Genomic DNA, 21,158 nt, shown 5'->3' on the forward strand with positions numbered 1-21,158 from the left:
ACCGTGAGTGGAGATTAAGCTTAATTGTGCGACAGTCTACCCTCATCTTACTAACGACGGCAACAACAAAGGGGTGGTGGCATGTAAGATTGAGAGTGGCCAAGAGTTTCTCATTATTAGTTAGCATCACACTTTGACAGAGCTGTGACAAGGCGAGTAGGGTGAGCTCAGGAAAGCCAGTAGCAAGCGCACTTGAAGTAGCCCTGAAGAACCGGATTATAAATTTTGCCAGCCATAATGGAGCTAGGGGCGTTCTCAGTTACCAAATACCGGTGCAATAAGAGAGCAACAGTATTTGACAGTAAAATGACGCCCTATCCGTCTAGCATACGGCATTGCTTGTCTCTGCATACGCGGACGTGAGGTCATCTCGGAAATGAAATCCGAAATATAGATTAAAATTGTTGTGTTCCCGCCCGGGATCGAACCGGGGACCTTCTGCGTGTAAAGCAGACGTGATAACCGCTACACCACGGAAACGACGGTTCGTTTCGTGTACCACCCGGAGACTCGTAATAGCAACAGTTTTTCTTCTGTGTTAGCAAGGGCATCGGCTACGAGCTCCCTCCGATTCGTGAAGTTCCTATAGTAAAAGACGTCGATGAAAACAATCCAACCGCGACAGACAGGGAGAACGCTGGGTGAGCTGCAGCCCTACAGGGTGAGACCATCAAAGGTGGCGTCATTCACATGCAGTGCGTTTTCGGAACGGACAGGCTCGTTGGTCTAGCGGTATGATTCCCGCTTCGGGTGCAGGAGGTACAGGGTTCAAATCCCGGACGAGCTCTTGCGTTTTGTACAACGGTGTGGTAACAAATCGCATGGCGGCGGCTGTTTCGCGCATTTCCAGGCCTCCAAGTCAGCGCTAAAATCCGACAACCAGTTCTGAAACAGTTTCATGTTTCATTTGAGCCATGTGCACCCTGCTGGTGGAACGTTTGAAGTTGATTTAAATGGTCACAGCAGAGATCGTAGCAAGTGTCCTTGCTGAGTGCGACGAAAACGGGTTTCCGCCCGCAATCGAACCGGGGACCTTCTGCGTGTTAGGCACGGCGCCTGGGCTCGGCGGCAGCTGCTGCTCTTTCTTTCCTTACGAGATACCGTCGATTCGCGCAGTCGTTATTGCAAAAGATGTCACCAAAGGCAATCGCTTCGTTAGCGGCACGGTGCCTGGGCTCGGCGGCAGCTCTACATGGAGGCACCAGCAGCCCAGCCAGGCCGCCGCCGGCACCGGCGCGCCGCAGCGCAAGAAGTCGGCGCCCGCCCTGCAATGCCCCTGTCGTTGCATATTCCACCCGCCTTATATCCTCCCCATGTCTGACTCACTACCCTAAATGACACTGCAGTCGACGTGCTTATTACTATCGCTTTTCGAAGAACCAAGGCGCAGTATTCTAGTGTCGAACCGGTATTGCAAATTTGGTTTAAGCAAAAATTTATTGTGTGGTCGAGCGACACCCTCGACTCGCGCTTCCTACATGATCGCTTCTTGCGAGGAATAATTCCTAGCGCGCCGATGGCTTCAGAGTTGGTCTTCTCGAAGTTTTGCTTCCGCACTGCATTCCGCAATCTTTTCGTTATGAGCTTCGGTTTCCGACTTTCTTGTGTTTAGTGCGTTTGGCTTCTCTTAACCCTTAGCCACCGCTCGCCGAAATTTCCACGCTGTCATATGTCGATCTGCAGAGCTCGATGAAGGCATCGCGGCCATTCCTGAGCTCATGGAACGGCCGAATCTGTAGTTGTTTCCAGATCTCTCCCACACAACAGCCTCCCAGTAGCTTGGATTACAGGAGTACGCCACTACTCCCAGCCGCTGATTCACGTTTGAAAGCAGAATGACATGAGCTACGCGCAGCTCCGTTTTTTTTTTTTTTTTTTTTTGGTGTCTGACCTACTTTGAAAGACTTTGTAGTCGATTTACTTACTACTATCGCTGTTGGAAACCAGGTGATACCACACAGTATTCTAGAGACGATCAGGCAATGAAAATTTAGAATAAGTAAAACAGTATCAAAAGAAGTTGTGTGGTGGAGCAGCACATGCAATTTACGCTTCCTAGATAATCGTTACTGGATAGAATAATTCTTTTGTCTGCGGCGTCTTCAGTATCCGTCTTCTGTAAATTTTACTTGCAGTATATTGTGCAATCTTTTCGTTATGAGTTGGTGCTTGGTTTCCCGATGTTCTTTTGTTTAGTGCATTCGCCTTCTCTTAACCCTGAGAAACCACATACCGAAACTGAGGCACTGCCGGCTGTTCATAAGCAGTGTTCGATGAAGTTATTTCGCTTTTTATTCGTTGCCTTTAATATTCTTCTCATCAGTGGTGAGTGCTGCCTGCAGAAAGCGTTTATCTTGCGAATTCACGTAAAAGTTTGTGTTCCCTGTGAGGTCCACTACCTGGGATTAACTTGACTGCTCCAGGCAGGTGGCTCGTTGGTCTAGGGGTATGATTCCTGTTTTGGGTGCAGGAGGTCCCGGGTTCAAATCCCGGACGAGCCCTGCCATTTTGACCGTGCTGAAGAGTAGGTGGAACTCAGCCCCGGTTGCAGCTCCTCAATGAAGAGTAGACGCCTGTTATAGCACGTGGATATAACAAGAATGCGGCACCAGTAAAGTACGTAGGTGGAATTCGGTAGAAACGCAGACGGTAATTTTGCATGCAACGGAAAACAAGGTTGTCTTTGCGGAATATGTGCACCGTGAGTGGAGATTAAGCTTAATTGTGCGACAGTCTACCCTCATCTTACTAACGACGGCAACAACAAAGGGGTGGTGGCATGTAAGATTGAGAGTGGCCAAGAGTTTCTCATTATTAGTTAGCATCACACTTTGACAGAGCTGTGACAAGGCGAGTAGGGTGAGCTCAGGAAAGCCAGTAGCAAGCGCACTTGAAGTAGCCCTGAAGAACCGGATTATAAATTTTGCCAGCCATAATGGAGCTAGGGGCGTTCTCAGTTACCAAATACCGGTGCAATAAGAGAGCAACAGTATTTGACAGTAAAATGACGCCCTATCCGTCTAGCATACGGCATTGCTTGTCTCTGCATACGCGGACGTGAGGTCATCTCGGAAATGAAATCCGAAATATAGATTAAAATTGTTGTGTTCCCGCCCGGGATCGAACCGGGGACCTTCTGCGTGTAAAGCAGACGTGATAACCGCTACACCACGGAAACGACGGTTCGTTTCGTGTACCACCCGGAGACTCGTAATAGCAACAGTTTTTCTTCTGTGTTAGCAAGGGCATCGGCTACGAGCTCCCTCCGATTCGTGAAGTTCCTATAGTAAAAGACGTCGATGAAAACAATCCAACCGCGACAGACAGGGAGAACGCTGGGTGAGCTGCAGCCCTACAGGGTGAGACCATCAAAGGTGGCGTCATTCACATGCAGTGCGTTTTCGGAACGGACAGGCTCGTTGGTCTAGCGGTATGATTCCCGCTTCGGGTGCAGGAGGTACAGGGTTCAAATCCCGGACGAGCTCTTGCGTTTTGTACAACGGTGTGGTAACAAATCGCATGGCGGCGGCTGTTTCGCGCATTTCCAGGCCTCCAAGTCAGCGCTAAAATCCGACAACCAGTTCTGAAACAGTTTCATGTTTCATTTGAGCCATGTGCACCCTGCTGGTGGAACGTTTGAAGTTGATTTAAATGGTCACAGCAGAGATCGTAGCAAGTGTCTTGCTGAGTGCGACGAAAACGGGTTTCCGCCCGCAATCGAACCGGGGACCTTCTGCGTGTTAGGCACGGCGCCTGGGCTCGGCGGCAGCTGCTGCTCTTTCTTTCCTTACGAGATACCGTCGATTCGCGCAGTCGTTATTGCAAAAGATGTCACCAAAGGCAATCGCTTCGTTAGCGGCACGGTGCCTGGGCTCGGCGGCAGCTCTACATGGAGGCACCAGCAGCCCAGCCAGGCCGCCGCCGGCACCGGCGCGCCGCAGCGCAAGAAGTCGGCGCCCGCCCTGCAATGCCCCCTGTCGTTGCATATTCCACCCGCCTTATATCCTCCCCATGTCTGACTCACTACCCTAAATGACACTGCAGTCGACGTGCTTATTACTATCGCTTTTCGAAGAACCAAGGCGCAGTATTCTAGTGTCGAACCGGTATTGCAAATTTGGTTTAAGCAAAAATTTATTGTGTGGTCGAGCGACACCCTCGACTCGCGCTTCCTACATGATCGCTTCTTGCGAGGAATAATTCCTAGCGCGCCGATGGCTTCAGAGTTGGTCTTCTCGAAGTTTTGCTTCCGCACTGCATTCCGCAATCTTTTCGTTATGAGCTTCGGTTTCCCGACTTTCTTGTGTTTAGTGCGTTTGGCTTCTCTTAACCCTTAGCCACCGCTCGCCGAAATTTCCACGCTGTCATATGTCGATCTGCAGAGCTCGATGAAGGCATCGCGGCCATTCCTGAGCTCATGGAACGGCCGAATCTGTAGTTGTTTCCAGATCTCTCCCACACAACAGCCTCCCAGTAGCTTGGATTACAGGAGTACGCCACTACTCCAGCCGCTGATTCACGTTTGAAAGCAGAATGACATGAGCTACGCGCAGCTCCGTTTTTTTTTTTTTTTTTTTTTGGTGTCTGACCTACTTTGAAAGACTTTGTAGTCGATTTACTTACTACTATCGCTGTTGGAAACCAGGTGATACCACACAGTATTCTAGAGACGATCAGGCAATGAAAATTTAGAATAAGTAAAACAGTATCAAAAGAAGTTGTGTGGTGGAGCAGCACATGCAATTTACGCTTCCTAGATAATCGTTACTGGATAGAATAATTCTTTTGTCTGCGGCGTCTTCAGTATCCGTCTTCTGTAAATTTTACTTGCAGTATATTGTGCAATCTTTTCGTTATGAGTTGGTGCTTGGTTTCCCGATGTTCTTTTGTTTAGTGCATTCGCCTTCTCTTAACCCTGAGAAACCACATACCGAAACTGAGGCACTGCCGGCTGTTCATAAGCAGTGTTCGATGAAGTTATTTCGCTTTTTATTCGTTGCCTTTAATATTCTTCTCATCAGTGGTGAGTGCTGCCTGCAGAAAGCGTTTATCTTGCGAATTCACGTAAAAGTTTGTGTTCCCTGTGAGGTCCACTACCTGGGATTAACTTGACTGCTCCAGGCAGGTGGCTCGTTGGTCTAGGGGTATGATTCCTGTTTTGGGTGCAGGAGGTCCCGGGTTCAAATCCCGGACGAGCCCTGCCATTTTGACCGTGCTGAAGAGTAGGTGGAACTCAGCCCCGGTTGCAGCTCCTCAATGAAGAGTAGACGCCTGTTATAGCACGTGGATATAACAAGAATGCGGCACCAGTAAAGTACGTAGGTGGAATTCGGTAGAAACGCAGACGGTAATTTTGCATGCAACGGAAAACAAGGTTGTCTTTGCGGAATATGTGCACCGTGAGTGGAGATTAAGCTTAATTGTGCGACAGTCTACCCTCATCTTACTAACGACGGCAACAACAAAGGGGTGGTGGCATGTAAGATTGAGAGTGGCCAAGAGTTTCTCATTATTAGTTAGCATCACACTTTGACAGAGCTGTGACAAGGCGAGTAGGGTGAGCTCAGGAAAGCCAGTAGCAAGCGCACTTGAAGTAGCCCTGAAGAACCGGATTATAAATTTTGCCAGCCATAATGGAGCTAGGGGCGTTCTCAGTTACCAAATACCGGTGCAATAAGAGAGCAACAGTATTTGACAGTAAAATGACGCCCTATCCGTCTAGCATACGGCATTGCTTGTCTCTGCATACGCGGACGTGAGGTCATCTCGGAAATGAAATCCGAAATATAGATTAAAATTGTTGTGTTCCCGCCCGGGATCGAACCGGGGACCTTCTGCGTGTAAAGCAGACGTGATAACCGCTACTCCACGGAAACGACGGTTCGTTTCGTGTACCACCCGGAGACTCGTAATAGCAACAGTTTTTCTTCTGTGTTAGCAAGGGCATCGGCTACGAGCTCCCTCCGATTCGTGAAGTTCCTATAGTAAAAGACGTCGATGAAAACAATCCAACCGCGACAGACAGGGAGAACGCTGGGTGAGCTGCAGCCCTACAGGGTGAGACCATCAAAGGTGGCGTCATTCACATGCAGTGCGTTTTCGGAACGGACAGGCTCGTTGGTCTAGCGGTATGATTCCCGCTTCGGGTGCAGGAGGTACAGGGTTCAAATCCCGGACGAGCTCTTGCGTTTTGTACAACGGTGTGGTAACAAATCGCATGGCGGCGGCTGTTTCGCGCATTTCCAGGCCTCCAAGTCAGCGCTAAAATCCGACAACCAGTTCTGAAACAGTTTCATGTTTCATTTGAGCCATGTGCACCCTGCTGGTGGAACGTTTGAAGTTGATTTAAATGGTCACAGCAGAGATCGTAGCAAGTGTCTTGCTGAGTGCGACGAAAACGGGTTTCCGCCCGCAATCGAACCGGGGACCTTCTGCGTGTTAGGCACGGCGCCTGGGCTCGGCGGCAGCTGCTGCTCTTTCTTTCCTTACGAGATACCGTCGATTCGCGCAGTCGTTATTGCAAAAGATGTCACCAAAGGCAATCGCTTCGTTAGCGGCACGGTGCCTGGGCTCGGCGGCAGCTCTACATGGAGGCACCAGCAGCCCAGCCAGGCCGCCGCCGGCACCGGCGCGCCGCAGCGCAAGAAGTCGGCGCCCGCCCTGCAATGCCCCCTGTCGTTGCATATTCCACCCGCCTTATATCCTCCCCATGTCTGACTCACTACCCTAAATGACACTGCAGTCGACGTGCTTATTACTATCGCTTTTCGAAGAACCAAGGCGCAGTATTCTAGTGTCGAACCGGTATTGCAAATTTGGTTTAAGCAAAAATTTATTGTGTGGTCGAGCGACACCCTCGACTCGCGCTTCCTACATGATCGCTTCTTGCGAGGAATAATTCCTAGCGCGCCGATGGCTTCAGAGTTGGTCTTCTCGAAGTTTTGCTTCCGCACTGCATTCCGCAATCTTTTCGTTATGAGCTTCGGTTTCCCGACTTTCTTGTGTTTAGTGCGTTTGGCTTCTCTTAACCCTTAGCCACCGCTCGCCGAAATTTCCACGCTGTCATATGTCGATCTGCAGAGCTCGATGAAGGCATCGCGGCCATTCCTGAGCTCATGGAACGGCCGAATCTGTAGTTGTTTCCAGATCTCTCCCACACAACAGCCTCCCAGTAGCTTGGATTACAGGAGTACGCCACTACTCCCAGCCGCTGATTCACGTTTGAAAGCAGAATGACATGAGCTACGCGCAGCTCCGTTTTTTTTTTTTTTTTTTTTTTGGTGTCTGACCTACTTTGAAAGACTTTGTAGTCGATTTACTTACTACTATCGCTGTTGGAAACCAGGTGATACCACACAGTATTCTAGAGACGATCAGGCAATGAAAATTTAGAATAAGTAAAACAGTATCAAAAGAAGTTGTGTGGTGGAGCAGCACATGCAATTTACGCTTCCTAGATAATCGTTACTGGATAGAATAATTCTTTTGTCTGCGGCGTCTTCAGTATCCGTCTTCTGTAAATTTTACTTGCAGTATATTGTGCAATCTTTTCGTTATGAGTTGGTGCTTGGTTTCCCGATGTTCTTTTGTTTAGTGCATTCGCCTTCTCTTAACCCTGAGAAACCACATACCGAAACTGAGGCACTGCCGGCTGTTCATAAGCAGTGTTCGATGAAGTTATTTCGCTTTTTATTCGTTGCCTTTAATATTCTTCTCATCAGTGGTGAGTGCTGCCTGCAGAAAGCGTTTATCTTGCGAATTCACGTAAAAGTTTGTGTTCCCTGTGAGGTCCACTACCTGGGATTAACTTGACTGCTCCAGGCAGGTGGCTCGTTGGTCTAGGGGTATGATTCCTGTTTTGGGTGCAGGAGGTCCCGGGTTCAAATCCCGGACGAGCCCTGCCATTTTGACCGTGCTGAAGAGTAGGTGGAACTCAGCCCCGGTTGCAGCTCCTCAATGAAGAGTAGACGCCTGTTATAGCACGTGGATATAACAAGAATGCGGCACCAGTAAAGTACGTAGGTGGAATTCGGTAGAAACGCAGACGGTAATTTTGCATGCAACGGAAAACAAGGTTGTCTTTGCGGAATATGTGCACCGTGAGTGGAGATTAAGCTTAATTGTGCGACAGTCTACCCTCATCTTACTAACGACGGCAACAACAAAGGGGTGGTGGCATGTAAGATTGAGAGTGGCCAAGAGTTTCTCATTATTAGTTAGCATCACACTTTGACAGAGCTGTGACAAGGCGAGTAGGGTGAGCTCAGGAAAGCCAGTAGCAAGCGCACTTGAAGTAGCCCTGAAGAACCGGATTATAAATTTTGCCAGCCATAATGGAGCTAGGGGCGTTCTCAGTTACCAAATACCGGTGCAATAAGAGAGCAACAGTATTTGACAGTAAAATGACGCCCTATCCGTCTAGCATACGGCATTGCTTGTCTCTGCATACGCGGACGTGAGGTCATCTCGGAAATGAAATCCGAAATATAGATTAAAATTGTTGTGTTCCCGCCCGGGATCGAACCGGGGACCTTCTGCGTGTAAAGCAGACGTGATAACCGCTACACCACGGAAACGACGGTTCGTTTCGTGTACCACCCGGAGACTCGTAATAGCAACAGTTTTTCTTCTGTGTTAGCAAGGGCATCGGCTACGAGCTCCCTCCGATTCGTGAAGTTCCTATAGTAAAAGACGTCGATGAAAAACAATCCAACCGCGACAGACAGGGAGAACGCTGGGTGAGCTGCAGCCCTACAGGGTGAGACCATCAAAGGTGGCGTCATTCACATGCAGTGCGTTTTCGGAACGGACAGGCTCGTTGGTCTAGCGGTATGATTCCCGCTTCGGGTGCAGGAGGTACAGGGTTCAAATCCCGGACGAGCTCTTGCGTTTTGTACAACGGTGTGGTAACAAATCGCATGGCGGCGGCTGTTTCGCGCATTTCCAGGCCTCCAAGTCAGCGCTAAAATCCGACAACCAGTTCTGAAACAGTTTCATGTTTCATTTGAGCCATGTGCACCCTGCTGGTGGAACGTTTGAAGTTGATTTAAATGGTCACAGCAGAGATCGTAGCAAGTGTCTTGCTGAGTGCGACGAAAACGGGTTTCCGCCCGCAATCGAACCGGGGACCTTCTGCGTGTTAGGCACGGCGCCTGGGCTCGGCGGCAGCTGCTGCTCTTTCTTTCCTTACGAGATACCGTCGATTCGCGCAGTCGTTATTGCAAAAGATGTCACCAAAGGCAATCGCTTCGTTAGCGGCACGGTGCCTGGGCTCGGCGGCAGCTCTACATGGAGGCACCAGCAGCCCAGCCAGGCCGCCGCCGGCACCGGCGCGCCGCAGCGCAAGAAGTCGGCGCCCGCCCTGCAATGCCCCCTGTCGTTGCATATTCCACCCGCCTTATATCCTCCCCATGTCTGACTCACTACCCTAAATGACACTGCAGTCGACGTGCTTATTACTATCGCTTTTCGAAGAACCAAGGCGCAGTATTCTAGTGTCGAACCGGTATTGCAAATTTGGTTTAAGCAAAAATTTATTGTGTGGTCGAGCGACACCCTCGACTCGCGCTTCCTACATGATCGCTTCTTGCGAGGAATAATTCCTAGCGCGCCGATGGCTTCAGAGTTGGTCTTCTCGAAGTTTTGCTTCCGCACTGCATTCCGCAATCTTTTCGTTATGAGCTTCGGTTTCCCGACTTTCTTGTGTTTAGTGCGTTTGGCTTCTCTTAACCCTTAGCCACCGCTCGCCGAAATTTCCACGCTGTCATATGTCGATCTGCAGAGCTCGATGAAGGCATCGCGGCCATTCCTGAGCTCATGGAACGGCCGAATCTGTAGTTGTTTCCAGATCTCTCCCACACAACAGCCTCCCAGTAGCTTGGATTACAGGAGTACGCCACTACTCCCAGCCGCTGATTCACGTTTGAAAGCAGAATGACATGAGCTACGCGCAGCTCCGTTTTTTTTTTTTTTTTTTTTTTTGGTGTCTGACCTACTTTGAAAGACTTTGTAGTCGATTTACTTACTACTATCGCTGTTGGAAACCAGGTGATACCACACAGTATTCTAGAGACGATCAGGCAATGAAAATTTAGAATAAGTAAAACAGTATCAAAAGAAGTTGTGTGGTGGAGCAGCACATGCAATTTACGCTTCCTAGATAATCGTTACTGGATAGAATAATTCTTTTGTCTGCGGCGTCTTCAGTATCCGTCTTCTGTAAATTTTACTTGCAGTATATTGTGCAATCTTTTCGTTATGAGTTGGTGCTTGGTTTCCCGATGTTCTTTTGTTTAGTGCATTCGCCTTCTCTTAACCCTGAGAAACCACATACCGAAACTGAGGCACTGCCGGCTGTTCATAAGCAGTGTTCGATGAAGTTATTTCGCTTTTTATTCGTTGCCTTTAATATTCTTCTCATCAGTGGTGAGTGCTGCCTGCAGAAAGCGTTTATCTTGCGAATTCACGTAAAAGTTTGTGTTCCCTGTGAGGTCCACTACCTGGGATTAACTTGACTGCTCCAGGCAGGTGGCTCGTTGGTCTAGGGGTATGATTCCTGTTTTGGGTGCAGGAGGTCCCGGGTTCAAATCCCGGACGAGCCCTGCCATTTTGACCGTGCTGAAGAGTAGGTGGAACTCAGCCCCGGTTGCAGCTCCTCAATGAAGAGTAGACGCCTGTTATAGCACGTGGATATAACAAGAATGCGGCACCAGTAAAGTACGTAGGTGGAATTCGGTAGAAACGCAGACGGTAATTTTGCATGCAACGGAAAACAAGGTTGTCTTTGCGGAATATGTGCACCGTGAGTGGAGATTAAGCTTAATTGTGCGACAGTCTACCCTCATCTTACTAACGACGGCAACAACAAAGGGGTGGTGGCATGTAAGATTGAGAGTGGCCAAGAGTTTCTCATTATTAGTTAGCATCACACTTTGACAGAGCTGTGACAAGGCGAGTAGGGTGAGCTCAGGAAAGCCAGTAGCAAGCGCACTTGAAGTAGCCCTGAAGAACCGGATTATAAATTTTGCCAGCCATAATGGAGCTAGGGGCGTTCTCAGTTACCAAATACCGGTGCAATAAGAGAGCAACAGTATTTGACAGTAAAATGACGCCCTATCCGTCTAGCATACGGCATTGCTTGTCTCTGCATACGCGGACGTGAGGTCATCTCGGAAATGAAATCCGAAATATAGATTAAAATTGTTGTGTTCCCGCCCGGGATCGAACCGGGGACCTTCTGCGTGTAAAGCAGACGTGATAACCGCTACACCACGGAAACGACGGTTCGTTTCGTGTACCACCCGGAGACTCGTAATAGCAACAGTTTTTCTTCTGTGTTAGCAAGGGCATCGGCTACGAGCTCCCTCCGATTCGTGAAGTTCCTATAGTAAAAGACGTCGATGAAAACAATCCAACCGCGACAGACAGGGAGAACGCTGGGTGAGCTGCAGCCCTACAGGGTGAGACCATCAAAGGTGGCGTCATTCACATGCAGTGCGTTTTCGGAACGGACAGGCTCGTTGGTCTAGCGGTATGATTCCCGCTTCGGGTGCAGGAGGTACAGGGTTCAAATCCCGGACGAGCTCTTGCGTTTTGTACAACGGTGTGGTAACAAATCGCATGGCGGCGGCTGTTTCGCGCATTTCCAGGCCTCCAAGTCAGCGCTAAAATCCGACAACCAGTTCTGAAACAGTTTCATGTTTCATTTGAGCCATGTGCACCCTGCTGGTGGAACGTTTGAAGTTGATTTAAATGGTCACAGCAGAGATCGTAGCAAGTGTCTTGCTGAGTGCGACGAAAACGGGTTTCCGCCCGCAATCGAACCGGGGACCTTCTGCGTGTTAGGCACGGCGCCTGGGCTCGGCGGCAGCTGCTGCTCTTTCTTTCCTTACGAGATACCGTCGATTCGCGCAGTCGTTATTGCAAAAGATGTCACCAAAGGCAATCGCTTCGTTAGCGGCACGGTGCCTGGGCTCGGCGGCAGCTCTACATGGAGGCACCAGCAGCCCAGCCAGGCCGCCGCCGGCACCGGCGCGCCGCAGCGCAAGAAGTCGGCGCCCGCCCTGCAATGCCCCCTGTCGTTGCATATTCCACCCGCCTTATATCCTCCCCATGTCTGACTCACTACCCTAAATGACACTGCAGTCGACGTGCTTATTACTATCGCTTTTCGAAGAACCAAGGCGCAGTATTCTAGTGTCGAACCGGTATTGCAAATTTGGTTTAAGCAAAAATTTATTGTGTGGTCGAGCGACACCCTCGACTCGCGCTTCCTACATGATCGCTTCTTGCGAGGAATAATTCCTAGCGCGCCGATGGCTTCAGAGTTGGTCTTCTCGAAGTTTTGCTTCCGCACTGCATTCCGCAATCTTTTCGTTATGAGCTTCGGTTTCCCGACTTTCTTGTGTTTAGTGCGTTTGGCTTCTCTTAACCCTTAGCCACCGCTCGCCGAAATTTCCACGCTGTCATATGTCGATCTGCAGAGCTCGATGAAGGCATCGCGGCCATTCCTGAGCTCATGGAACGGCCGAATCTGTAGTTGTTTCCAGATCTCTCCCACACAACAGCCTCCCAGTAGCTTGGATTACAGGAGTACGCCACTACTCCCAGCCGCTGATTCACGTTTGAAAGCAGAATGACATGAGCTACGCGCAGCTCCGTTTTTTTTTTTTTTTTTTTTGGTGTCTGACCTACTTTGAAAGACTTTGTAGTCGATTTACTTACTACTATCGCTGTTGGAAACCAGGTGATACCACACAGTATTCTAGAGACGATCAGGCAATGAAAATTTAGAATAAGTAAAACAGTATCAAAAGAAGTTGTGTGGTGGAGCAGCACATGCAATTTACGCTTCCTAGATAATCGTTACTGGATAGAATAATTCTTTTGTCTGCGGCGTCTTCAGTATCCGTCTTCTGTAAATTTTACTTGCAGTATATTGTGCAATCTTTTCGTTATGAGTTGGTGCTTGGTTTCCCGATGTTCTTTTGTTTAGTGCATTCGCCTTCTCTTAACCCTGAGAAACCACATACCGAAACTGAGGCACTGCCGGCTGTTCATAAGCAGTGTTCGATGAAGTTATTTCGCTTTTTATTCGTTGCCTTTAATATTCTTCTCATCAGTGGTGAGTGCTGCCTGCAGAAAGCGTTTATCTTGCGAATTCACGTAAAAGTTTGTGTTCCCTGTGAGGTCCACTACCTGGGATTAACTTGACTGCTCCAGGCAGGTGGCTCGTTGGTCTAGGGGTATGATTCCTGTTTTGGGTGCAGGAGGTCCCGGGTTCAAATCCCGGACGAGCCCTGCCATTTTGACCGTGCTGAAGAGTAGGTGGAACTCAGCCCCGGTTGCAGCTCCTCAATGAAGAGTAGACGCCTGTTATAGCACGTGGATATAACAAGAATGCGGCACCAGTAAAGTACGTAGGTGGAATTCGGTAGAAACGCAGACGGTAATTTTGCATGCAACGGAAAACAAGGTTGTCTTTGCGGAATATGTGCACCGTGAGTGGAGATTAAGCTTAATTGTGCGACAGTCTACCCTCATCTTACTAACGACGGCAACAACAAAGGGGTGGTGGCATGTAAGATTGAGAGTGGCCAAGAGTTTCTCATTATTAGTTAGCATCACACTTTGACAGAGCTGTGACAAGGCGAGTAGGGTGAGCTCAGGAAAGCCAGTAGCAAGCGCACTTGAAGTAGCCCTGAAGAACCGGATTATAAATTTTGCCAGCCATAATGGAGCTAGGGGCGTTCTCAGTTACCAAATACCGGTGCAATAAGAGAGCAACAGTATTTGACAGTAAAATGACGCCCTATCCGTCTAGCATACGGCATTGCTTGTCTCTGCATACGCGGACGTGAGGTTATCTCGGAAATGAAATCCGAAATATAGATTAAAATTGTTGTGTTCCCGCCCGGGATCGAACCGGGGACCTTCTGCGTGTAAAGCAGACGTGATAACCGCTACACCACGGAAACGACGGTTCGTTTCGTGTACCACCCGGAGACTCGTAATAGCAACAGTTTTTCTTCTGTGTTAGCAAGGGCATCGGCTACGAGCTCCCTCCGATTCGTGAAGTTCCTATAGTAAAAGACGTCGATGAAAACAATCCAACCGCGACAGACAGGGAGAACGCTGGGTGAGCTGCAGCCCTACAGGGTGAGACCATCAAAGGTGGCGTCATTCACATGCAGTGCGTTTTCGGAACGGACAGGCTCGTTGGTCTAGCGGTATGATTCCCGCTTCGGGTGCAGGAGGTACAGGGTTCAAATCCCGGACGAGCTCTTGCGTTTTGTACAACGGTGTGGTAACAAATCGCATGGCGGCGGCTGTTTCGCGCATTTCCAGGCCTCCAAGTCAGCGCTAAAATCCGACAACCAGTTCTGAAACAGTTTCATGTTTCATTTGAGCCATGTGCACCCTGCTGGTGGAACGTTTGAAGTTGATTTAAATGGTCACAGCAGAGATCGTAGCAAGTGTCTTGCTGAGTGCGACGAAAACGGGTTTCCGCCCGCAATCGAACCGGGGACCTTCTGCGTGTTAGGCACGGCGCCTGGGCTCGGCGGCAGCTGCTGCTCTTTCTTTCCTTACGAGATACCGTCGATTCGCGCAGTCGTTATTGCAAAAGATGTCACCAAAGGCAATCGCTTCGTTAGCGGCACGGTGCCTGGGCTCGGCGGCAGCTCTACATGGAGGCACCAGCAGCCCAGCCAGGCCGCCGCCGGCACCGGCGCGCCGCAGCGCAAGAAGTCGGCGCCCGCCCTGCAATGCCCCCTGTCGTTGCATATTCCACCCGCCTTATATCCTCCCCATGTCTGACTCACTACCCTAAATGACACTGCAGTCGACGTGCTTATTACTATCGCTTTTCGAAGAACCAAGGCGCAGTATTCTAGTGTCGAACCGGTATTGCAAATTTGGTTTAAGCAAAAATTTATTGTGTGGTCGAGCGACACCCTCGACTCGCGCTTCCTACATGATCGCTTCTTGCGAGGAATAATTCCTAGCGCGCCGATGGCTTCAGAGTTGGTCTTCTCGAAGTTTTGCTTCCGCACTGCATTCCGCAATCTTTTCGTTATGAGCTTCGGTTTCCCGACTTTCTTGTGTTTAGTGCGTTTGGCTTCTCTTAACCCTTAGCCACCGCTCGCCGAAATTTCCACGCTGTCATATGTCGATCTGCAGAGCTCGATGAAGGCATCGCGGCCATTCCTGAGCTCATGGAACGGCCGAATCTGTAGTTGTTTCCAGATCTCTCCCACACAACAGCCTCCCAGTAGCTTGGATTACAGGAGTACGCCACTACTCCCAGCCGCTGATTCACGTTTGAAAGCAGAATGACATGAGCTACGCGCAGCTCCGTTTTTTTTTTTTTTTTTTTTGGTGTCTGACCTACTTTGAAAGACTTTGTAGTCGATTTACTTACTACTATCGCTGTTGGAAACCAGGTGATACCACACAGTATTCTAGAGACGATCAGGCAATGAAAATTTAGAATAAGTAAAACAGTATCAAAAGAAGTTGTGTGGTGGAGCAGCACATGCAATTTACGCTTCCTAGATAATCGTTACTGGATAGAATAATTCTTTTGTCTGCGGCGTCTTCAGTATCCGTCTTCTGTAAATTTTACTTGCAGTATATTGTGCAATCTTTTCGTTATGAGTTGGTGCTTGGTTTCCCGATGTTCTTTTGTTTAGTGCATTCGCCTTCTCTTAACCCTGAGAAACCACATACCGAAACTGAGGCACTGCCGGCTGTTCATAAGCAGTGTTCGATGAAGTTATTTCGCTTTTTATTCGTTGCCTTTAATATTCTTCTCATCAGTGGTGAGTGCTGCCTGCAGAAAGCGTTTATCTTGCGAATTCACGTAAAAGTTTGTGTTCCCTGTGAGGTCCACTACCTGGGATTAACTTGACTGCTCCAGGCAGGTGGCTCGTTGGTCTAGGGGTATGATTCCTGTTTTGGGTGCAGGAGGTCCCGGGTTCAAATCCCGGACGAGCCCTGCCATTTTGACCGTGCTGAAGAGTAGGTGGAACTCAGCCCCGGTTGCAGCTCCTCAATGAAGAGTAGACGCCTGTTATAGCACGTGGATATAACAAGAATGCGGCACCAGTAAAGTACGTAGGTTGAATTCGGTAGAAACGCAGACGGTAATTTTGCATGCAACGGAAAACAAGGTTGTCTTTGCGGAATATGTGCACCGTGAGTGGAGATTAAGCTTAATTGTGCGACAGTCTACCCTCATCTTACTAACGACGGCAACAACAAAGGGGTGGTGGCATGTAAGATTGAGAGTGGCCAAGAGTTTCTCATTATTAGTTAGCATCACACTTTGACAGAGCTGTGACAAGGCGAGTAGGGTGAGCTCAGGAAAGCCAGTAGCAAGCGCACTTGAAGTAGCCCTGAAGAACCGGATTATAAATTTTGCCAGCCATAATGGAGCTAGGGGCGTTCTCAGTTACCAAATACCGGTGCAATAAGAGAGCAACAGTATTTGACAGTAAAATGACGCCCTATCCGTCTAGCATACGGCATTGCTTGTCTCTGCATACGCGGACGTGAGGTCATCTCGGAAATGAAATCCGAAATATAGATTAAAATTGTTGTGTTCCCGCCCGGGATCGAACCGGGGACCTTCTGCGTGTAAAGCAGACGTGATAACCGCTACACCACGGAAACGACGGTTCGTTTCGTGTCCACCCGGAGACTCGTAATAGCAACAGTTTTTCTTCTGTGTTAGCAAGGGCATCGGCTACGAGCTCCCTCCGATTCGTGAAGTTCCTATAGTAAAAGACGTCGATGAAAACAATCCAACCGCGACAGACAGGGAGAACGCTGGGTGAGCTGCAGCCCTACATGGTGAGACCATCAAAGATGGCGTCATTCACATGCAGTGCGTTTTCGGAACGGACAGGCTCGTTGGTCTAGGGGTATGATTCCCGCTTCGGGTGCAGGAGGTACAGGGTTCAAATCCCGGACGAGCTCTTGCGTTTTGTACAACGGTGTGGTAACAAATCGCATGGCGGCGGCTGTTTCGCGCATTTCCAGGCCTCCAAGTCAGCGCTAAAATCCGACAACCAGTTCTGAAACAGTTTCATGTTTCATTTGAGCCATGTGCACCCTGCTGGTGGAACGTTTGAAGTTGATTTAAATGGTCACAGCAGAGATCGTAGCAAGTGTCTTGCTGAGTGCGACGAAAACGGGTTTCCGCCCGCAATCGAACCGGGGACCTTCTGCGTGTTAGGCACGGCGCCTGGGCTCGGCGGCAGCTGCTGCTCTTTCTTTCCTTACGAGATACCGTCGATTCGCGCAGTCGTTATTGCAAAAGATGTCACCAAAGGCAATCGCTTCGTTAGCGGCACGGTGCCTGGGCTCGGCGGCAGCTCTACATGGAGGCACCAGCAGCCCAGCCAGGCCGCCGCCGGCACCGGCGCGCCGCAGCGCAAGAAGTCGGCGCCCGCCCTGCAATGCCCCCTGTCGTTGCATATTCCACCCGCCTTATATCCTCCCCATGTCTGACTCACTACCCTAAATGACACTGCAGTCGACGTGCTTATTACTATCGCTTTTCGAAGAACCAAGGCGCAGTATTCTAGTGTCGAACCGGTATTGCAAATTTGGATTAAGCAAAAATTTATTGTGTGGTCGAGCGACACCCTCGACTCGCGCTTCCTACATGATCGCTTCTTGCGAGGAATAATTCCTAGCGCGCCGATGGCTTCAGAGTTGGTCTTCTCGAAGTTTTGCTTTCGCACTGCATTCCGCAATCTTTTCGTTATGAGCTTCGGTTTCCCGACTTTCTTGTGTTTAGTGCGTTTGGCTTCTCTTAACCCTTAGCCACCGCTCGCCGAAATTTCCACGCTGTAATATGTCGATCTGCAGAGCTCGATGAAGGCATCGCGGCCATTCCTGAGCTCATGGAACGGCCGAATCTGTAGTTGTTTCCAGATCTCTCCCACACAACAGCCTCCCAGTAGCTTGGATTACAGGAGTACGCCACTACTCCCAGCCGCTGATTCACGTTTGAAAGCAGAATGACATGAGCTACGCGCAGCTCCGTTTTTTTTTTTTTTTTTTTTGGTGTCTGACCTACTTTGAAAGACTTTGTAGTCGATTTACTTACTACTATCGCTGTTGGAAACCAGGTGATACCACACAGTATTCTAGAGACGATCAGGCAATGAAAATTTAGAATAAGTAAAACAGTATCAAAAGAAGTTGTGTGGTGGAGCAGCACATGCAATTTACGCTTCCTAGATAATCGTTACTGGATAGAATAATTCTTTTGTCTGCGGCGTCTTCAGTATCCGTCTTCTGTAAATTTTACTTGCAGTATATTGTGCAATCTTTTCGTTATGAGTTGGTGCTTGGTTTCCCGATGTTCTTTTGTTTAGTGCATTCGCCTTCTCTTAACCCTGAGAAACCACATACCGAAACTGAGGCACTGCCGGCTGTTCATAAGCAGTGTTCGATGAAGTTATTTCGCTTTTTATTTGTTGCCTTTAATATTCTTCTCATCAGTGGTGAGTGCTGCCTGCAGAAAGCGTTTATCTTGCGAATTCACGTAAAAGTTTGTGTTCCCTGTGAGGTCCACTACCTGGGATTAACTTGACTGCTCCAGGCAGGTGGCTCGTTGGTCTAGGGGTATGATTCCTGTTTTGGGTGCAGGAGGTCCCGGGTTCAAATCCCGGACGAGCCCTGCCATTTTGACCGTGCTGAAGAGTAGGTGGAACTCAGCCCCGGTTGCAGCTCCTCAATGAAGAGTAGACGCCTGTTATAGCACGTGGATATAACAAGAATGCGGCACCAGTAAAGTACGTAGGTTGAATTCGGTAGAAACGCAGACGGTAATTTTGCATGCAACGGAAAACAAGGTTGTCTTTGCGGAATATGTGCACCGTGAGTGGAGATTAAGCTTAATTGTGCGACAGTCTACCCTCATCTTACTAACGACGGCAACAACAAAGGGGTGGTGGCATGTAAGATTGAGAGTGGCCAAGAGTTTCTCATTATTAGTTAGCATCACACTTTGACAGAGCTGTGACAAGGCGAGTAGGGTGAGCTCAGGAAAGCCAGTAGCAAGCGCACTTGAAGTAGCCCTGAAGAACCGGATTATAAATTTTGCCAGCCATAATGGAGCTAGGGGCGTTCTCAGTTACCAAATACCGGTGCAATAAGAGAGCAACAGTATTTGACAGTAAAATGACGCCCTATCCGTCTAGCATACGGCATTGCTTGTCTCTGCATACGCGGACGTGAGGTCATCTCGGAAATGAAATCCGAAATATAGATTAAAATTGTTGTGTTCCCGCCCGGGATCGAACCGGGGACCTTCTGCGTGTAAAGCAGACGTGATAACCGCTACACCACGGAAACGACGGTTCGTTTCGTGTACCACCCGGAGACTCGTAATAGCAACAGTTTTTCTTCTGTGTTAGCAAGGGCATCGGCTACGAGCTCCCTCCGATTCGTGAAGTTCCTATAGTAAAAGACGTCGATGAAAACAATCCAACCGCGACAGACAGGGAGAACGCTGGGTGAGCTGCAGCCCTACATGGTGAGACCATCAAAGATGGCGTCATTCACATGCAGTGCGTTTTCGGAACGGACAGGCTCGTTGGTCTAGGGGTATGATTCCCGCTTCGGGTGCAGGAGGTACAGGGTTCAAATCCCGGACGAGCTCTTGCGTTTTGTACAACGGTGTGGTAACAAATCGCATGGCGGCGGCTGTTTCGCGCATTTCCAGGCCTCCAAGTCAGCGCTAAAATCCGACAACCAGTTCTGAAACAGTTTCATGTTTCATTTGAGCCATGTGCACCCTGCTGGTGGAACGTTTGAAGTTGATTTAAATGGTCACAGCAGAGATCGTAGCAAGTGTCTTGCTGAGTGCGACGAAAACGGGTTTCCGCCCGCAATCGAACCGGGGACCTTCTGCGTGTTAGGCACGGCGCCTGGGCTCGGCGGCAGCTGCTGCTCTTTCTTTCCTTACGAGATACCGTCGATTCGCGCAGTCGTTATTGCAAAAGATGTCACCAAAGGCAATCGCTTCGTAAGCGGCACGGTGCCTGGGCACAGCAGAGATCGTAGCAAGTGTCTTGCTGAGTGCGACGAAAACGGGTTTCCGCCCGCAATCGAACCGGGGACCTTCTGCGTGTTAGGCACGGCGCCTGGGCTCGGCGGCAGCTGCTGCTCTTTCTTTCCTTACGAGATACCGTCGATTCGCGCAGTCGTTATTGCAAAAGATGTCACCAAAGGCAATCGCTTCGTAAGCGGCACGGTGCCTGGGCACAGCAGAGATCGTAGCAAGTGTCTTGCTGAGTGCTACGAAAACGGGTTTCCGCCCGCAATCGAACCGGGGACCTTCTGCGTGTTAGGCACGGCGCCTGGGCTCGGCGGCAGCTGCTGCTCTTTCTTTCCTTACGAGATACCGTCGATTCGCGCAGTCGTTATTGCAAAAGATGTCACCAAAGGCAATCGCTTCGTTAGCGGCACGGTGCCTGGGCTCGGCGGCAGCTCTACATGGAGGCACCAGCAGCCCAGCCAGGCCGCCGCCGGCACCGGCGCGCCGCAGCGCAAGAAGTCGGCGCCCGCCCTGCAATGCCCCCTGTCGCTGCATATTCCACCCGCCTTATATCCTCCCCATGTCTGACTCACTACCCTAAATGACACTGCAGTCGACGTGCTTATTACTATCGCAGTATTCTAGTGTCGAACCGGTATTGCAAATTTGGATTAAGCAAAAATTTATTGTGTGGTCGAGCGACACCCTCGGCTCGCTCTTCCTACATGATCGCTTCTTGCGAGGAATAATTCCTAGCGCGCCGATGGCTTCAGAGTTGGTCTTCTCGAAGTTTTGCTTCCGCACTGCATTCCGCAATCTTTTCGTTATGAGCTTCGGTTTCCCGACTTTCTTGTGTTTAGTGCGTTTGGCTTCTCTAAACCCTTAGCCACCGCTCGCCGAAATTTCCACGCTGTCATATGTCGATCTGCAGAGCTCGATGAAGGCATCGCGGCCATTCCTGAGCTCATGGAACGGCCGAATCTGTAGTTGTTTCCAGATCTCTCCCACACAACAGCCTCCCAGTAGCTTGGATTACAGGAGTACGCCACTACTCCCAGCCGCTGATTCACCTTTGAAAGCAGAATGACATGAGCTACGCGCA

At 49.7% G+C, this 21,158-nt stretch overlaps 15 non-coding genes across 15 annotated transcripts; 7 read left to right on the forward strand and 8 right to left on the reverse strand.

Moving 5' to 3' along the window:
• Positions 1–407: 407 nt before the first annotated feature.
• Positions 408–480, reverse strand: Trnav-uac (transfer RNA valine (anticodon UAC)). Its single transcript has one exon. It is a non-coding gene; the product is annotated as a tRNA-Val (tRNA).
• A 1,949-nt stretch (positions 481–2,429) lies between these two features.
• Positions 2,430–2,501, forward strand: Trnap-ugg (transfer RNA proline (anticodon UGG)). The gene has a single exon. It is a non-coding gene; the product is annotated as a tRNA-Pro (tRNA).
• Positions 2,502–3,105: 604 nt separating this feature from the next.
• Trnav-uac (transfer RNA valine (anticodon UAC)) lies at positions 3,106–3,178 on the reverse strand. Its single transcript has one exon. It is a non-coding gene; the product is annotated as a tRNA-Val (tRNA).
• A 1,949-nt stretch (positions 3,179–5,127) lies between these two features.
• Trnap-ugg (transfer RNA proline (anticodon UGG)) lies at positions 5,128–5,199 on the forward strand. Its single transcript has one exon. It is a non-coding gene; the product is annotated as a tRNA-Pro (tRNA).
• A 604-nt stretch (positions 5,200–5,803) lies between these two features.
• On the reverse strand, positions 5,804–5,876 carry Trnav-uac (transfer RNA valine (anticodon UAC)). The gene has a single exon. It is a non-coding gene; the product is annotated as a tRNA-Val (tRNA).
• A 1,951-nt stretch (positions 5,877–7,827) lies between these two features.
• Trnap-ugg (transfer RNA proline (anticodon UGG)) lies at positions 7,828–7,899 on the forward strand. Its single transcript has one exon. It is a non-coding gene; the product is annotated as a tRNA-Pro (tRNA).
• A 604-nt stretch (positions 7,900–8,503) lies between these two features.
• On the reverse strand, positions 8,504–8,576 carry Trnav-uac (transfer RNA valine (anticodon UAC)). Its single transcript has one exon. It is a non-coding gene; the product is annotated as a tRNA-Val (tRNA).
• A 1,953-nt stretch (positions 8,577–10,529) lies between these two features.
• Positions 10,530–10,601, forward strand: Trnap-ugg (transfer RNA proline (anticodon UGG)). Its single transcript has one exon. It is a non-coding gene; the product is annotated as a tRNA-Pro (tRNA).
• Positions 10,602–11,205: 604 nt separating this feature from the next.
• On the reverse strand, positions 11,206–11,278 carry Trnav-uac (transfer RNA valine (anticodon UAC)). Its single transcript has one exon. It is a non-coding gene; the product is annotated as a tRNA-Val (tRNA).
• A 1,949-nt stretch (positions 11,279–13,227) lies between these two features.
• On the forward strand, positions 13,228–13,299 carry Trnap-ugg (transfer RNA proline (anticodon UGG)). The gene has a single exon. It is a non-coding gene; the product is annotated as a tRNA-Pro (tRNA).
• A 604-nt stretch (positions 13,300–13,903) lies between these two features.
• On the reverse strand, positions 13,904–13,976 carry Trnav-uac (transfer RNA valine (anticodon UAC)). Its single transcript has one exon. It is a non-coding gene; the product is annotated as a tRNA-Val (tRNA).
• Positions 13,977–15,925: 1,949 nt separating this feature from the next.
• Trnap-ugg (transfer RNA proline (anticodon UGG)) lies at positions 15,926–15,997 on the forward strand. The gene has a single exon. It is a non-coding gene; the product is annotated as a tRNA-Pro (tRNA).
• Positions 15,998–16,601: 604 nt separating this feature from the next.
• On the reverse strand, positions 16,602–16,674 carry Trnav-uac (transfer RNA valine (anticodon UAC)). The gene has a single exon. It is a non-coding gene; the product is annotated as a tRNA-Val (tRNA).
• A 1,948-nt stretch (positions 16,675–18,622) lies between these two features.
• Positions 18,623–18,694, forward strand: Trnap-ugg (transfer RNA proline (anticodon UGG)). Its single transcript has one exon. It is a non-coding gene; the product is annotated as a tRNA-Pro (tRNA).
• Positions 18,695–19,298: 604 nt separating this feature from the next.
• Trnav-uac (transfer RNA valine (anticodon UAC)) lies at positions 19,299–19,371 on the reverse strand. The gene has a single exon. It is a non-coding gene; the product is annotated as a tRNA-Val (tRNA).
• Positions 19,372–21,158: the final 1,787 nt, after the last annotated feature.

The sequence above is a fragment of the Schistocerca cancellata genome, unplaced genomic scaffold, assembly GCF_023864275.1.
Source record: "Schistocerca cancellata isolate TAMUIC-IGC-003103 unplaced genomic scaffold, iqSchCanc2.1 HiC_scaffold_631, whole genome shotgun sequence".
Lineage (NCBI taxonomy): Eukaryota > Metazoa > Arthropoda > Insecta > Orthoptera > Acrididae > Schistocerca > Schistocerca cancellata.